The sequence below is a fragment of the Cupressus sempervirens genome, chromosome 5 (genome assembly GCF_028749045.1).
Source record: "Cupressus sempervirens isolate cs-2001-9-10 chromosome 5, ASM2874904v1, whole genome shotgun sequence".
In the NCBI taxonomy this organism is placed as follows: domain Eukaryota; kingdom Viridiplantae; phylum Streptophyta; class Pinopsida; order Cupressales; family Cupressaceae; genus Cupressus; species Cupressus sempervirens.
Genome location: NC_143122.1, coordinates 171,231,058 through 171,248,163, shown reverse-complemented (window position 1 = coordinate 171,248,163; position 17,106 = coordinate 171,231,058). Strand labels below are relative to the sequence as shown.

Here is a 17,106-nt window from a genome sequence, read left to right as displayed (position 1 = left end):
GAGTTAGGTGAATTGTTTCCCTATTTTCTCCTGTTATAATTAAATAAATGAATCTTATTTGTGATTCGATGTTATATCATTATAGTGATGAAATGGTTCCTTTCATTGAGAAATGAGTGTTTATTGTGAACCATTGCAAAGAAGTAGGTTTTGCATTATATCCTTGGGTTAATGACTTAAGTCCCCATTCTGAATGCTTTATAAGTTTATGGAAATTGCATTAAATTGATGGATATTTGAATGTTGCCTTGCATGAAAATTCATGTTGTTTGCATATGCATGAGGTTACTGATAGTATATTGCTTGATGTGTGTGAGTGTGTTCTCTAACACTGCTGGGATGATGCATTCCTTAGCATTGTGTGGTGATTTATCTCTCTTGTGTGACTGTACTCAGTCATCACATGTAACATGATTTAATTGATGAATTATTTTATTTGGTTGGAGGTACTTTCCTCATGTTGTTGGGCTAGCATTGGTTTTCAATATTTTTCCTCTTGGAATAGTCATCAAATTTTATCCATCACTCTCTTTGTGATAGTTGTCACGTTTGACTTATTGTTGAAATGTGCACTTTTTTGATATTTATTGTTGGAATTGACAATTTCCCATTTGGGATTTTTGTTTTGGTTCATGATGGCTATTCTGAGTGTGTTTTAACTATTGCCAAGTTGTGTGTTGTGATTCTACCATGTTCATCTCGAACCTCTAGTAGTACGTATAAGGGATAATATCATGGAGAACATTCTAGTGTGTCTTTGATAGATTTAAAGTTGTTAATGAAATTGGATGGTTTAAAAGATGAGTAAACATAATGTTATTCTTGAAAGAAATTGAAAGATATGTACTTGTTTTATGGTGACTCTTGAACCCTTGCTTTGAAAACCTTTCAGTTTATTTGTGCATTAGTGTTTATATTATGTTTAATTAATGAAATTATAAAAGAGAAGTAATGATGGTTTTAGTGTGTGAATTACCTTTCATTCCATGTCTTATGATTGTTTTGGGCATGTGTGTTCTTGAGTGGTTTTGGATGTTTTGTCTGTTGCTTGTCTTGGTTATCAAGATAGTTGTTTTTTGCCTGTGTGGTTTTGTCTTGAGTGGTGACTCAAACTCTTAGATCTTAGGACTTTCTAAGCTCCATTATGTTGTAGGTCATGTTGATATATTTTCGATGCTTTTTGAATGGAGCCAATCCGAGTCAGGACATGAAAGTTATGGCCTCCGGAGTGAAGCCAATTTTTGTGCTGAATTGAAATTTCGTACGAAAAACTAGTGATCATGCACTTTCTTGCATAGTTCATTGCACTTTCTTGCCTAGTTTGTTGAGAAACTTTGCGCGAGACTGTGCTAATGCAAAATTTCACTTGGGGGACAACAATTATCTTGTTCGCACTTCTAGAGTTGCTGATCGATGTTTTGAGTAACCTTTATCGAGTAGAGGCCAATTCAATCATGACATATCATATTTATAGCCATTGGAGAAGTTTAAATCTTCATGTTATTCTTAAGAGAAGAGTTATCTAGTCTTCATAATCTACTAGGGACTTGTTGGAGTTCATGCTTGGGTTTTTGTGTGTCCTATTGCACCAACCCACCCTTGTGAGGTGAAGTTTGGTTTGTGAGCGTTCCTTGTTTGAGGTTGATGTTGCCTTGTCGTTTAGGGGTGACTTAGTTCTTTGATGAGTCTAGATTCTCCTTTTTGGATGTTGATGACGTATCTTTGTATCCTTTTCTCTCTTGTGAGAGTAGGCTAGTGTGGTTATGCCATTAGCTCAGTTAGTGTAGTCAAGTGAGTATGTTGATGTTTGGTGGAATTGTGAGTTCCCTAACATGTCTTGGGCTGATTTAGTGCAAAGGTTGAGAGAGAGACTCCCTCTCAGTCCTAATACTCTGTAGTTTCTTTCTCCCTAACCTTGTATCTTTTAGAGGATTGTCTTAGTTAATTTGCTCTTTGATAGTTGGCTTGAGGCTAGAGATTGAGTTTAGCAATAGGTTGGGTGTGGTATTCCCAGCACGGTGTTGGAGGGACATGGTATCGTTGGACACATGTTACCATCTTAGGAGTTGGTATGCAGATATTGCATGATTGTGTACATTGACAAATGTCTTTGCAACCTTGTGGAAAGGTGATACCTTGTCTGGCTGGGTTGTGCAACCCTAGTTCCAAGTGGTAGTTGAGCTTTTGTACCTTGGAGAGGCGTTGTGCTCCTACGCTTGGTGGTGAGTAATCTTTTGGGAGTGGGTAATTTTTTTGGTAAATTGTATCCACTTTGATCTAAGGGTGAATTTATGTGGATTCAAGGATGCTCATGTGTGACATGATAGTATTCTTGGAAATTTTGGGCTGGTTATTCCCCATGATTCCAACTTCTGTTGGAAGTGTGTAGTGTGTTGACATAGTTTTGCGGTCATGTGGTAGGTGCATGTCGTAGTTGGGCACCTATTGATGAGGTAGAGTGGCTTGTTCCTTACCTTGTATTGTTGACTTTATGGCTTGATGGGTTTTTCCTAGCACATAGAAGGTTCCTAGTTGGAGTACCTTGTGTCAGTGTGACACCTATTCTCTAGTTGTCAACCTATTTGGGGGTTGACGTGATGGTTTGAGAACATTGGAGTGATCTGGTTTGACTTGTGGAGAGTTTGTTGAGTCATTCCTATTGATTGGTTTTGATTTTTGGTTCTTGGTGTGTTTTTGTTTCTATTTTTGGATTGCAGGCTTCTAGGAGTAAGCCCAGTCTTTGGGGGGGGGGATGATGTAGTGCCTCTTCCATTTGACTTCTATAAGTCATCCCAATGGATGCAACTTTGTTGATCTCTCCTTGAGAAGGGATCATGATTGTGACCATGAGTGGTCTACATCATTGAGGTGATTGGATTTATGTTTTTGTATCAGTTGCTTTGATTATGCATATGGTTGATTTATGAGATTATGATGTGATTTATGGTTCACTGAGGTTTGTGCTAATGGTTACCATGATCAATGTGGTATCATGAGGCTGTTTTGTGATTACCTTGAGATGTGTACAGAGATTGCACTGTGTACTTTTTACCTGCTACCTTGGACTAGGTTCTTGTAGCAATGGTTAGTCATGTTTATGACTGTGTTCACTTATGTGTTTTAAGTGCCTTTTTAATAGGTATTCCTTGCATACAATATTATACACAATCTTTACCAGCCACATCTATAATAATGTTGCAGCATGCATTCTGATGAACAATGTAAACTCATCCATTGGGTATAATCTAACACAATAATTTTTACTAATTTTTGTTAGAAAAAAATGGATACCCTTATAGAGTTGATTAAATGGTAGCATACATGTAGTGCCTTACCCTAGTTTACTTTTCATGTTATATTGTTAAATTCTTTTAGGCCATCTTTTATAGTTATGTGTTATGATTTAGTGGTACTTAGTTACCTAATTTCATTGATGTTTTTTGATTAAGTAAAATAGGTTTTGAAGGGTGCCTGAAACCCTTTACACATCAAAATATTTTCATTGGAGCCCAACCAAAAGATACAACAGATCAAAGGTGAAATAGGCCATCAACCAAAATAGGGTGAGCAGGGTGACCTCATAGATAACAAGTATACTCTGCCACCAAATAATACTCAATATAACCATTTAGGACCCTTTAATCCCAAAGGAGTGAGATCAGAGGACTTTTAGGAATGTTTGTATTTTTTCCCTTTAACCTTTGTCCAACCTTCCTCCACCAAAGAAGCCTCCTTCTCCCAAACCAAAGCATCAACATTTGACCCAACCGGAGAAATAGACAAAACCTCACCAGATACATTGCCCATTGGAAATTGACCCGCATAGGGAGGGGAAACCATGACAGTCACATCCAACAATAGATCAGTGGCTAGGTTAGACAGGGTAGGGCCACTAGCACCATCAACAATCGCAGGCGTGAGGGAATCCATAGTAGCAGAGTCTTTAAGGATAGAGTAATGCTGAACCAAAACCCCAGACCACCAAGGTCTTTTCTTTGATTTCCTCAATTCGGTAGGACAATGTACAACACTATGTCTAATCTTGGAGCAGACCCTACAATAGAAAGAAATTCCTTCATAGTCTAGAGTCTAAATCTAGGAACCATTAGTGACCTCAAGTTTGATCTTCTCAGGGAGGCCCTGCGAAGTATCAATTGCCATGAGGATGCAAGCGTTAGTAGGCATAATATTGGACGATCTATAATCCACCATTTGGAAGTCACCAATGGCATCTCCCATAGCTTCAAGAATCAAATCCAACCATAGGTGAGGGGGAAGATTCAAAAGTCTGACCTAGAGAGGCATATGAGAAAAATATTCAGATGCAAGGTCAAAACCCTTGAGCTAGGGTTTGGCCAACAAAGGGTAACGATCCTCCCAATTGAAGTGACTACACAAAATAGCCCTCCTATTATTAGCAGGATCAAATTTTACTATGAAAAGACCCCTAGCTATAGGGTAAATATGGACAAATTTAGAAATCAATGGGTCCCAGTGCTTAGATATCCAAGCATGAAGAGCTTCAAGGGAAGGCCAGAAACCTCAAAATCTAAAAATAACAGCCCTTAGAGAAGTTCTCAATCATATGAGCAATTTCTTTGGCTATATCATCCTCCAACTCCAATTGGATAGGCTTGCTAACCAAGACAAGAGTCACAACCGAGGAAAAAACCAAACGATCCACAAATGGGACCCCTAATCCATGGACATTAGCTACGAAAGCTGCCACATCTATAAAAAAGGAAGCATTGCCACCAGCAACAAAGGCAGAAAATCTAACCCCCAGTCTACCACCGGAAGAAATAGGTTGAGCAAACACGACCCCAACAACCTTTCTTGGCCTTGGTGATGGTGGGAGTAGTGAGCAGGAAATGGAAGCAGCAAGCAAGAAATTTTTGTAGCAAAATATTGTTTGCTGGTTTCTTTAAACTTTGGGGGGAAAGTCTAGTCCTATACCCTAGGCTAGCGGAGTAGGTACTTGGCATGAAAGTCCTGTTGGTGTTTTGAAATGTTATAGGTTTCAAATTACCCCAATGAGAATATGGTACATCTAGGGGCAGCTAACTCCCATCTTTAACATATCATTTCAAACACCAGGCCAACTATAAGGCTTGACCCTTCTTCTACTTTAGGCTCTGCAAAACCTAGGCAAGTGGACCTTAGATTCAATCAATATGGTACCAGTGCAAAACATACTCCTGAATCTATTAAGCAGATTTAACCCTTATATCTCCTAATACTTATACAATAACACAAATCTACAATAGCACATTGTAATTCTATGATATTCATAAGCTGAGTGAGGGTTAGACTTTTCAACTCTTCAACATGAAAGGGGAAAAAGCATTTGATTAATAATGTTGAATTCAACAACACCCGAAATATGTAGCAATAAGAACTAATGATCCTGTAGCTGATCGGTGCCTTATCTATTGGGCAATTCCATGAATCAATCACATACATATGGATACCTGAGACATATTTATATCTTCAGATATTTGATCTATCCATTCACCTTGTAAATAGACATCTATGTTCAATCTAAATCTCATTCTTACTTGATATCCTTATCAATAAACTTGCAACCCTTTTGATTTCCCTTAAGCATTTACACAACTCCTTGAATTATAAGCAACAATGAAACAACATATAGCCTTAAGGGACTGCAACTATGACCTAGGCTCTTTGTTCAAAGATCATAAAATATTGAAGATTACTGATAAAGGAGACAAGATTTAAGATAAAACTCAACACCTACTATTCTTTGAATTGATTTCCTTGAAATAATACATTCATATGCTTGAAATTAAAACATGAAAAATACCTAATAGATTTGAACTTTCTATATTCTCTTTATTACTGCTATTCATACAAGAGAAATTGTTGAAAGAATGGTGTCTCAATAGAGCGTTAATTTTCTTCTAAAAATTGGAACCGACCTTTACAAAAAGAAAGAAAAAGAGTTATATAGCAAGAAAGAAATCCCAAATTCGATCAAAAGTTGACAAGTGTCCCCTCAAAATTCTTTTCCAAGAAGCTAAAAAACCTCTCTCTACCCTCTCTCTGTAATTGCAAATCAAATCCCCATCATTTTGGCTCTTAAAGGCATAACGAATCTTAGATATTTGGTGAAAAAGATAACTGATTTTGATGCCCGATTTGAAACTAAAGGCAAAAGAAAAAAATAATTATATGACCTCAAAAGGCAAAATAAACTTTTCAAAATCATTTTTTTTAATACCCAAGACTCAACAAGCTCTCAAATCTGCCCTCTAACCAATTTTGATGCTCCATGATGAAATCTACTCGTTCTGCTGAGAATGCCTCGAGAATCACAAATTCACTTATAACTCGAACTAGTGAGCACCTGTGCAAATTCTAACCCCAGATTTGGAAAATTCAGATCGTCCTATTTCCAATGGTATATTGCAATGTATATTTTGGATATTTTTTTTTCTAGTTATGCCCCTCTGAAAATCAGGCCCCTGTTCATGGCTTTGCACAACATTTTATAAAATTTTTACCCTTTATAAAGTTTGAACTATAGAGAAATTCAGACTTCATTTAAAATCTGATTGACACGTACTTTTGAGGAAAAAACATTTAAAAATTAATTTTTGAAAACTTTTGAAATTTCCCTCATTTTTCTATCCAAGTCAAACCTGGTTGACCACCCTTTTGACATGTGTCACGCTCTGATTGGTTCCCTTTTTTGCATAGTCAGTTGACCCTTCCAACTGGGCACCATGTGGCATCATCTCATTGGTTACTTGTCTCACCATGTCATCACAACATGTCACTACGCCATGTTATTGGTTGCTATGTCACTATCCGAGTTAGCATTTTGCCACATCATCAGTGAAATAGCGATAGAGAGACACGTGTCATCCTCATCACCTCAGAACCAGTCATTGATCCACCTCAACATGCCACGTTAACACCACGTCATTGTCCATGTCATTGCGAGCTGGCCGGTCGCCATGTCGCATGGTTAACTTCCTTGCAACTTTGCCTTAGCGACATAATGACTAATGTTAGATCTGCCACGTGGCACAATCTGGTGCATCATTGAAATCTGGATCACCATTGAAATCTGGATCACCATGTCACCTTTGATCACCATCTGCTCGCCACATGCTGCCACGTGTTAGATTTTGGTTCGTTGTCTACATCCAAGCGAGACCCACGACCTTCTTGCTAGATTTCTATGGTTTTTTGGCAGGTCGCTATGGCGCTACCAAAAAACCTTGCTGTTTTCTAGTGGTGACATAGTGCCTTACCAAATTTTGGACTTTTTCGATGAGTTTCAATTACGTTGACATCATCCTCTTGGTTTACGCGTTCCTTCAAAATTTACTCAACTCCTCGTCAGCTGGCCGGCCAAGTGGGCCCCTCCTTCATGCCTGCAACTTACCAAAAGCCTTGTGAATGGCATGTTCTTGAATTTAAACACTTAAAAAATCCTCTTCATAGGGCATGTGGGATAATTTCTTTTGAATGTTTTCCACATACTGCACTTTTCTTTCAATGGCGCAGCTTTCTCTGAACTCCTCATTCACGTGCAATTGGAACATATGCAATGTTCACCCTTGAACCATTTTGGATCAATGCCTCCAAACACAATTTCACCTCCCCTGCCTGGCATATTGCTGTTGTTGGTGTAAGTTGCCCTCTTTTCTGGACATTTCAAATTTTAAAACCACAATTTATTTAGTCCTCTGCCCTGGCATTTTTGGCAATAATAAAAAATATGAAATCTTTCCGTGTCTTTTCACATTCCTCTATAATAGAAGCAACTTCCATGGTACCAAGACTTCCAACCAACTTAACGATTTCCTGCATTGTACAAATCCAATTGTGATGCTAAAACACAAGCCTCCCTTGACCAAGTTAGAGGATAGATATAGGTCTAGATGTTAATTTTAGCCTGTATGAAATGGAGTCCCTTGAGATTTATAAATGACAATAATCTTTGTTAATGTTTTATGACACCTTAAAAGTAAGTCCTACATTTATCGCTTTGCCCAATTTGAAAGCTTAGAAGTTTACTGGCCAAAACTTTAGTTGAATATCATCACACGTGGCATCCTCCAAATACCTGATGCTTCATATATACCCCTTCATTCTTCAATGTGGGGGCTTTCCTCTTCTTTCAGTGTTTTCCTCTATTGCTCACAGCTTTGGCTTCCTGCATCACCATATCTTAATTCTTCAACTAAATTTGATGGCTATAGGGAAGAATATAGTGACCGGGTAACATCTGGCTGCATATCCAATGAATTGTGTCGATACAAACACCAAATGTACAAAGCAACTACACCTCCAGCCCAAATAATTTCTGCAAATATTACAATCCTAAGCATTGTAGAAATGGACAGTCCATCAATCCTTAAAAATGGAAGCCACACAATAATCAACAAATTTATTGCAATTCCATATGAAATAGTAGAAAATGGGAGATGAACTATAGGCTTGATTTCTGGCTGAAAATATAAAACCCCTTGCCCACACCAGAATTTTGGGGACCAGAATGGACTTGGGTAGGTAAATTCCATTAATATTCTTGCTAGTAACATTGCACACCTCAAGGTCATCCAACCATGACCCTTTGCCTATGGTAACTTGCATGCGCTCTTTCTTAACTTGATAAACCAGGTAATGTTGCAAAACACCTCTCACTTGTGACAATAAAAAGAACTACATTTCCACTAGAAAGCAATGCCAGAAGTGAACTAGTCATTGAAGAAAATATCCAAGATGCCAATGCTACAACAATAGCACATGCTTCCAAGAGGATACAATATAAAAAGCCTCCAAATAAACTTGTAGGTTGCTGATGACCAAATAAGGGAACCTCCTGCAATGAGTCAATGAACCTTCAAATCATTGAACATAGCAACCATGAAGTTGGGAATTAGGAGAATAACCACAAAGTGGGGGTGTAGGGGTGGGCTTTCTTGGTCTCCCCTGTGGCTTCCTCTTTTCTCATAAAACAAAATACTAAAGCCCAAATCAACAAAATCCACAGACCCACGACAACTCCAACTCAAAAGATGTGGTTGAGTTATAACCAGTATGGAATTCTCAATTAAAATTTAGCTCCCTAGTTTGCATTGCCAACCCCTTCTTTATGATTATTTATGCCAAATTGAATTAGCTAGCATTTGATGACTTTTTGCATATCTTAAATCATTTGATTTAATGGCTTCTCGAAACATAGTAATTCCTTTTGTTGTTGCATTACATATATCTATCATAGCCCTTGACTCAACCTTAGCTCTAGCAATTGTAACTTTAGCATTTCCTTCCTTAGATCCTTAGATGTTATCAAAATATAGTTGCGACTGACAAAAGCACCCAATAACCTTCCCCAATTTGATATCACGAGCAACAATACCCACAAAGTCTCCTTTATCATCACCTAACATGCTAGTCTCAATTCCGTAGTGAATTAGTGGATTTCAAGGCACTTAAAAATAAAATTAACTCATCGGACATCTTTCTCATACATAAACTTGATCAATTTAATCCACCTTCATTGATCAATCAAAAAGCTTGGATTTCTAAAATCTCAACAACCACAAATTGGGTCTAAATATTCTTCTTGTTAGACAACAACAATCTTATTATTTTAAATAATCCATCAAGCTAATGCAATCAGTCGGACCCCAGATTGGGTTCGGCTAATTTTTTTTCATTTTTGAACAACTAAACTGCCAAAGTGATCCATATAACATTTGATGTTGATTAGGACTAATTTCGAGTACTAAATGATCATTAAAACTCATTTCCACCTTTTTCTGCAAATTATCAACTTCATGCCAGGAGGTCCTTTGACTGGCTTTAAAAATTGACCAAAACACATAACCGGGCTTTGAAATTTAACACACTGATTCTTTGTTCTGCATTCTCCTACCCTATCAAATCTCGTCTCATGAAAAAATCTCAATCAAAAGATATTGATTGACGAAGTTGCCCTCTCAGAATTGCTTGCAAGAAAGCAAGTCAAAAAGCCATAAAATGCTTTTGGATTTGGCTTCAAAAATTAGGTAAACTGACACTTGGGGGCATGAAAATTGGGATGTTGGTTTACTAGTCACAAGGATAGTATAAATCTATGATTTGGGCTCATGACGAATAACAGGACGCATTTGACAAGCGGTCAAAGTGGGCTACTCAAAATTTGATGACTAGAAACAATGATAGAAAACATTTTTTTGCAAATGGAATTGACCTAGGAAAGTGTGCAGACGGATTCATCAAGATTTGAAAATTAACACACTTGAAGTATTTTTAGAGTACAATGCAGTGGTACAATCCATTCAATCTCATCTATCATGGATTCAAAGTTATGACATCACAAATAGGGGTACCGACAAATCTATACTACTTGACACTAGTAAAAGGTTAAAAGTTGCATTTGGAATCACGTTTGAAATCTAATCAAATGGATTCATCATAAGCTCAAAATTGAAACATAGAAAGTCTCTGACCTCAAAAATGCAATGTAAAGTGAATTTCATCATTTTGGTCAACTGGGTCAAAATTATAACAAGTCAAACAGGGCTTCCCAAAATTCAGAACAAATTACATCTGCATAACAACATTAAAAGACCAACTTTGAGGGATTCAAAACCTAGTCAAACGGACTCGAAACGACTGATAATCTAAAACATAGGACCTCTGTCATGGACACTAAACACTCTCAAAGAAGCAAGTCATGAAACATTACTGGGTGTGAGATATTCAATTGCAAACACAACATCTTGTCGTTGTTTGACAGGTGAAAATGCAGATTTGACAATTGCTCAAAACAAGACTTCACGAAATGAATCAGAATGGCAATTTAACTTCATGAAACACATAGATGCATTGAATACAAGGTGTTAGAAACATTAGACACCTCTTAGGTCTCAAATGGACAACTGGGTACACATGCATTTAAAAGCATTTAAAGGGCTTGATTTCTCAATGGCAATCAAAATCGGGGCTACAATTTTGAGCGCCAACAAGTCCCATAAGGGAAACTGGCCTACAACCCTTCTCCACTATGAAGGGGAGTCAAACCTATGACCTCAAGGAAATAAACCTCAAGGCTCATACCAACTCACCTACAAGTGGTGGCTCCGATTTGATTGATGTTATTTCATACTTAGTTTATATATTTGATGAGTTACTTGATACTTAGTTATTTTACGCGTTCATGTTTATTCTTTTATATATCTGATGATTTACTTGATACTCAGTTATTTCATGCATTCATGTTTATTCTTTTGATGATGATGCTTTGCATGTTCATATAGTGATTTCATTTATTTCATGATGACAGTTAGATGTATGATTTATATGTCTTTTTATGATTACTTACCCCATACTTGCATGTGTATGGTGTACATATATGTTTTACTTTATGTTTGATGTCTCTGATGTGGTTGAGGGAGGGAGTCGTAGTCACCTGCTAGTCGAGATCTACACAATGTACCACTCCTCGCCATTGCTTATTTAGTTTATATACACACACACATGTACATGTTTAGCTTTTATACAGATTGTAGATACCAGACATTGACTTCCCTGAATTGCTAGGATGAGCGTGCCCTATCGCAATATCTCAATGGTAAAGAGGGGAGATAGTTTTCAAGTCCAAATCCTAAACCTAAGCCAATTGTCCTATAATATAGGGCAAGTGTATGAGTTTTATACCCTTCCAAATTCGTCTAGTGGCGTGAACTTGAGATTTTGACCCATTGAGTTTGATTTCGTACTTTGTTTTATAGATAGGTTTTTTTAATTCAGATTTGTGGGTTTGTTGCAATTTTCAGTTATAATTAAATCAAAATGGAAATTATTAGATGATTTAATTTAACAAATTTTTTATAAAAAAAAATTAATTTTTAATTATATTTAACTAATTGAGAAATTAATTAAATAGAATAATTAAATTTAAAAGACTTAATTAAAGATCCAAATTTGGAGTAATTATATTTATTTAATTTAATAATAATTAAATTTAGGAGTTTCATTTTAATAATGAACTCTAAATATTATTATTCGTTAAATTAATAAATATACTTCTAAATATGTCTTGTTATTTAATAAAATAAATGAGAAATAAATAAATAAATTTTATTTTAATTAAAATGCAAAAATTTTGCACATGAAATTAAAATAATAAAAGAAAAAGTTGTGTGTTTGTAAAATTGAAACCATAGGTTGAGAAATTCTTTATTAGAAATTAGAGGTCATTTCTCCACACACAGGTTTTGAGGAGCAAAATTCAAAAAGGTTTTTGAGAGACAAGAATTCTTGCAATCTCTGAGAGTTCGTTTGGTTAGTATCAAACTGAGGTAGGAACTTTGTTGAGATTATCATAGTAAATTACTATGAAATTTTCCTCTATCTTCTTCGTGGTTGTTTATGGATCTTGTTTCAAAAAATGATTTTGGATTGAAACCCTTGTTTGGAAATTATTATTTTTCTTTATTATTGAAATGTCTGTTAGAGAAATCAGATTGAAAACTCTTATTGAGAAATTGAATTTTTAGAAAACTAAGATTGAGATAGGGTTTGAAAACAAAAAACAGAATTTAATTTAATGTATTTGATTGCTTGCAATTATTTTCCCTATCAGATCTATACTAAAAAAAGAAAAAGAAAAATATATAAATAAATAATTACCATAGTAAGGCAATTATTACTGTGGTAACAATATAGTTTTTTTGGTTTGGGAATCAATTTAATAAAAAACCAAGTTTATATATATAAATTTATTAAATTTTTTTTTTTTGTAGGTGGGCGAGGGCCACCACCCCCACCCCCTTTTCCTTCTTCCCTTGTCGATGACCTTTTAAGGTTTGCACACAACATACCTGCTACTGTAGCATCATGTACAACTAATGTAATACCTTGCTGTTGGGATAGCAGGGTTACCGCGACAACGTTTTACCCCTAGTGGGAAGGTTTTGTGATAGGTAAGTATTATTGTTTTTTAAAAGTTTTTTAATATTAATTAAGTTTTATTATTAAATAATTGTTATTATATATATATATATATATATATATATATATATATATATATATATATATATATATATATATATATATATATATATATATATATATATATATATATATAAAGTTTTAAATTATTAGTTATTAGTTATAAATAAAATAAAATATAATTAGTTTTAAATTAAGTTTTGATTTGTTAAAAGGGTTAAATTGAATTTTATAATAGTTTGGTTTATATATTTCATTATTTAAAAATGAGGTTTTCTTTCATACATCAAAATTTTAGTATCATTATCATTTTTTTTTATTAAAAAAAAAGTAATGACTATTATCGGGAATAAAAAGAAAATAAAAATACACACACACACACACACACATAAAGTTTTTATTAAAAATGGGTTCTTTAAAATTATGAAAATAGGGGGTTGTATTTTGATCATATAAATTTGGAAGGAACATATATCAGGAAGACTATTACCAATGAAACACAAATTTGACGTAAAACAATTTTTATGGAACTTATATCAAAAATTTTTAAAGTTGTTGATTATTTTTACTTGTTTGTATACCTATTGCAGTATTGTGATTTTTGTTGTGATGAGTTTGGGATAAACGTAGTTTTGACCAGTTAGGTATGTATATACCAGAGGGTTGGGAGGTGATTGGTTTATGATGTTGTTATGTATGTTATCGGTCACGATCTTTTATTCCCAACCATTGTGATGCATTCATGTATTTTTGTGATGAGGTTTTGATCAATTATTTACTAGTGCTTTCTAGTTGCTTGTATATGATTGAAGTGAATACTATGACTTTTCTTGGTGTAACCTATGAGGTTTCAATCAGTTATCTTTTGGTGCTTTCTAGTTGCTTGTATAGGACTGAGGTGAACATTATAATTTTCTGAGATATACTTTTATGAGCTTAGGGTAGGTTATCTATGTGTATGTTGGGAAGAGGCTTGTAATGGAGGTCGAAGCCCTAAAGAGGTTGCCTGAGTAACCCATTGTAGGTTGTATTAATAAGTGATAACATTTCATTAAATAGGTTAAAATGAATTAACAAGAGTAAGTATGTTTCCTTGTCCATGCCTTGAGTGTTAGTACAGGCTTGGATAGGAATAAAGAAGATACACAGTTGTGACCTTGCCTCGTTAGTATGCCTTGTTTGCAAGAAAGGATACTAATGCCACATAGTGTCACTAGGGGGGCACAGTCCAAAGAGGCTACCATGGTAACCTTGAGTTGGCTCATGCAATTACACTTGCCGACTTACATCTTAAGTTTCCTATGCATCTTTGTTGCCTATGGGTGTAGATGTTATGTGTGTACTTGGTACCTTTGAGATAGATTGTTATCATGATTTTCTTGACCTAGATTTTGGTTATGACTTTTGGATTTGTTAGCTATTTGGGACTTGAGATTATCTCCTTAGCATGGTGGGAGTGGGCAATTTAGGTTCCATGAGGTTGGGTGGTAGTGTTTCTTATAGCATTGAGAGTCTAACAACAAGATGCCATTGCTGGGTGTACTTATGCAATTGTCCTATTCTTCTAATCTTATGATTGTGTTTTTTGGTCATACTCTAATGTACTGTACTTGATTATTGGGGATATTATGAGATGTTGTATCTATTCATGATGTATATTCTTTTAGCATTTCATATCCTATGACTTCTACAGAGGATGGTTATGCACTTGGGTTATGCCATGTGGCATCTTATGTATTTAGATATTATTTTATTTTATTCGTACTTATGGTTATTCTATGATGTGGATTTTGTTTTTGATTAAGTAAAACAGGTTTTGAAGGGTGCCTAAAACTCTTTACACATAATTTTTTTTTCAATGGAGCCCAAAAAGAAAATACAATAGACTAGAGGAGAAATAGGTCACCAACCAAAAAAGGTGACTAGGGTGGCCTCACAGATAACACAGTTCACTTCCGCCACCAAATTACAACTTCATAAAACCATTTAGGACCCTTTAGTCCCAAAAGAATGAGATCAAAGATGCCGATCAAAGGACTATTGGGGTCGTTTGTATTTTTTTCTTTAACCTTTGTCCAACCTTCCTCCACCAAAGAAGCCTTCTTATCCCAAACCAAAGCATCGACATCAAGCCCATCTGGAGAAACAAGCAATACCATACTAGAAAGATTACCCACAAAATCCTGACCCATAGAAGGAGGAGAAACCACTACATCCATATTCAACAATGGACCAAAAGCATGGTCAGATAGGGAAGAAGCACAGGCACCCGAAGCAACCATAGGCGTGGGGGAAATCAAAGGAGCAGTGCCTTTAAGGATAGAGTAATGTTGACCCAAAGCCCCAGCCCACCAAGAAGGTCTTTTCTTTGATTTCCTCAGCTCCATAGGGCAACACACAACAACATGTCCAGTTCTAGAGCAGACCCTATAGCGGAAATGAATACTTTCATAGTCTATGATGTGGATTTTGTTATGTATTAGATTTAATCTTAATAAAACTTTGTATGTGATTCAACATCATGGAACCCTTAAGAGATGTAACTGTTAATGTATTGCTTTGTATGTATGTGAGTTATTGCTTTTGCTATGTTATCTCTTTTTGTTTTAATCTTTAAAAAAAATGTTTGGCAAACTTAGTGACATAAAAGGTTAACTTATTTTGGGTTCTTTGGCAGGGTGTTACATCTAGTATCAAAGTTCGAGTTTCTACATTGGGAGGTTTGGGTATATTAGAACACCACTAGATGACAACTAGTTAACTTAAATGAAACTTAAATAACAACTATATATATATATATATATATATATATATATATATATATATATATATATATATATATATATATATATATATATATATATATATATATATATATATATATATATATATTACAACTTGAACTTCATAAACGAATACTTAAACCTAGAAAAAGACATGATTTCAAAACATGTTTCTTATGACTATGCTTTACATTAGTACGCCTTGTTGACTTAAGGGCATTTTTGTTGTTCTTGCTTGGGTGTTGTAGGAGGATGGTGTCTGAGACTAGATTAGTTGTTAGAGGTTGTAGTGTAGGCTGAGGTAGAGGTCATGGGAGAGGTGGATATGATAGCCCTCCTCCAGCTCATAGAGATATTCTTGTTCATGAAGAGATTAGGAAGGATAGCCATATAGAAGAGCACACTGACTCAGAGGAGGCTAATATGAAGCAGATGATGAGGATTATTATAGAGCGCCTACCTCCTCTAAAGAGTGCTGATCAGAAGGAATCACATCATGTTGGAAATGAGGAGAGGTAGAGATCTAGGAGTACTCAGGAAGATCCTCATGAGGATAGGTAGAGGTTGGCCAAGGCCACTCAAATGAGAGACCTACAAGGGGCCAAGATCATACCCTTCACCGAGCAAGGTACTAGTTACGATGCAGATCAATGGTTGATTGCCTTGGATAGATGTTTCATGATGCAAGACTTTGACTCCAATGTCAAAGCATGGTATGCCATCACACATTTGGAAGTCTTTGTGGCTACATGGTGGAATATTGAGGAAAAGAAACTAGGCATGGACATGAATACTGTTACTTGGGAGTTGTTTCTTGAAATTTTTTGTGATCACTTCTTAACAGAACAATGGAAACAATAGAGCTGATGAGCTTCATAATTTGAGGCAATTTACCATGACCATGGTGGAGTATGAGAAAAATTTCTATGAGCTCACTCCATATGCAGGAATAAATGACAGTTCACCACTGATGGTACAACACTTCATTCAGGGTTTGAATAAATATTTCATTGGGGGTGTACATGTATTCCAACCCAAGACTCTTAAGGATGCAGTGCATCAAGCTATTCTTGTGGAGCAGAATGTCACTTTGCGACATGGTGGTTTTGTGGGTGCACTTGCTAGTGGACATGCACCATCTTGGTCCAAGGGCACACAAAACCATGGAATGAGTAGTAATAAGAAGCCTCATTCTTTGAGAGGCAATCAATAGTAGTAGCAGGGAGGATCTAATCCTCCAACACAAGTGGTGGTGGTGGTTCACACTTTAGGGATTCTCATTACTCTCAGTGCAATAGATGCAATCATTACGACCAACCAACAC

The 17,106-nt window shown here is 35.8% G+C and overlaps 1 pseudogene; it reads right to left on the bottom strand.

Moving 5' to 3' along the window:
- Window positions 1-8,165: 8,165 nt before the first annotated feature.
- LOC149554963 (protein FIP1-like) lies at window positions 8,166-15,386 on the bottom strand (annotated as a pseudogene).
- Window positions 15,387-17,106: the final 1,720 nt, after the last annotated feature.